At 44.3% G+C, this 1,919-nt stretch overlaps 1 pseudogene; it reads left to right on the forward strand.

Moving 5' to 3' along the window:
* The first annotated feature begins 1,522 nt into the window (after nt 1–1,522).
* Nucleotides 1,523–1,640, forward strand: LOC126229582 (5S ribosomal RNA; annotated as a pseudogene).
* Nucleotides 1,641–1,919: the final 279 nt, after the last annotated feature.

Here is a 1,919-nt window from a genome sequence, read left to right on the forward strand (position 1 = left end):
TGGACCTTCTCTCTCTCTCTCTCTCTATCAATCTATCTTCTATCAATTCTACATGGTAGGGATCGTACATTGATTAACAGTACTCAAAAATCGGTCGAACAAGCACCGTGTAAGCACTCCCTTCGGGAATGAGGTTCATTTCCTTGATTCCTCCTACGAATCTCAGTTTGGTGTCTGGTCTTCCTACTATTTGTTTTATGTAGTCGTTCCACTTACGGTAGCTCTGGATAGTTACGCCTAGATATTTTATGGCAGATACTGTTTCCAGCAGTTCGTCATCAATAGTGTAGTTGCACTTTTCCTGTGTATGCTCTATATGTTACATTTATTCACGTTCAGGGTCAACTGTCAGCGCCTGCACCTTCTCTCTCTCTCTCTCTATCAATCTATCTTCTATCAATTCTACATGGTAGGGATCGCACATTGATTAACAGTACTCAAAAATCGGTCGAACAAGCACCGTGTAAGCACTCCCTTCGGGAATGAGGTTCATTTCCTTGATTCCTCCTACGAATCTCAGTTTGGTGTCTGGTCTTCCTACTACTTGTTTTATGTAGTCGTTCCACTTACGGTAGCTCTGGATAGTTACGCCTAGATATTTTACGGCAGATACTGTTTCCAGCAGTTCGTCATCAATAGTGTAGTTGCACTTTTGCTGTGTATGCTCTATATGTTACATTTATTCACGTTCAGGGTCAACTGTCAGCGCCTGCACCATTCATGAATCCTCTGCAGGTCATTCTAAAAATCGATACTGTCTTCGGGAGTTGCTACTTTCCTACAGGTAACCGCAGTTCTATCATTAAGGAAGTCTTAAATCCAGTCGCAAATTTGGTCCGATACTCGATAACCTCATACTCATACTTGTTTTCAATAAACGGCAGTCAAATATCTTCCTGAAGTCAGGGAACACAGCCGTTGTTTGCAGCGCTATGGATAACATGGAAGAACAGAGCACGCTGAGTTTTGGAAGATCTCTGTTTGCGGAATCCATGTTGATTTTTATAGACAAAATTTTAGTTCCCCAAAAAGTCATTATTCTTGAGCGTACATCTCAATATCTGCCCTTTCGGCGTTCATACGACGATTGAAAGCAGGAACCGTGCTACGATCTGCCATGTTGAAGCAGTTTCGGAAGCTCTAATACGGTATTTCGGCTTTCTCCCTTGTTATCTTACGTGTCGGTGCCTGTACAGTCACTGAGTGAATGAACAGAGCATTTTGAACCGCTTACTGATTTTACATAAGACTTTTATGCTTCTTATCAGGGTTTTTACTCAGATCGGTTGACAAAATTTACTTTCAAGCTCATTGAACGCTTCTGCCATTGTTCTCCTTACGCTCATTTTCGCTTCGTTCACCTTTTGTTTGTCAGCTAGGTTTTCATTTCTCTGGAGTCTATGATGAAGCTCTCTTGGTTTACGTAGCAGTTTTCTGACACGGCTATTCAACAACACTGAGACATTCCCATCTCTCAAGGCCTTGCTCGGACATATTTGTCTAAGGCAGATTGAACGATGGCGGCCACGGCCTTGCCGCAGTGGATGCACCGGTTCCCGTGAGATCACCGAAGTTAAGCGCTGTCGGGCGTGGTCGGCACTTGGAAGGGTGACCATCCAGGCCGCCATGCGCTGTTGCCATTTTTCGGGGTGCACTCAGCCTCGTGATGCCAATTGAGGAGCTACTCGACCGAATAGTAGTGGCTTCGGTCAAGAATACCATCATAACGACCCCACGCCCCTCCTATCCGCATCCTCCACTGAGGATGACACGGCGGTCGGATAGTCCCGGTAGGCCACTCGTGATCTGAAGACGGAGTGCTTTTTTTTTTTTTAAATATTGAACGATGCTTTTGAAATTTTCCCATTTGTGCTCCACATCTTCGTACTCATCACTGAATTCTGATGCTGAACTCAAGC

Source organism: Schistocerca nitens, unplaced genomic scaffold, assembly GCF_023898315.1.
Source record: "Schistocerca nitens isolate TAMUIC-IGC-003100 unplaced genomic scaffold, iqSchNite1.1 HiC_scaffold_375, whole genome shotgun sequence".
NCBI classification, from domain to species: domain Eukaryota; kingdom Metazoa; phylum Arthropoda; class Insecta; order Orthoptera; family Acrididae; genus Schistocerca; species Schistocerca nitens.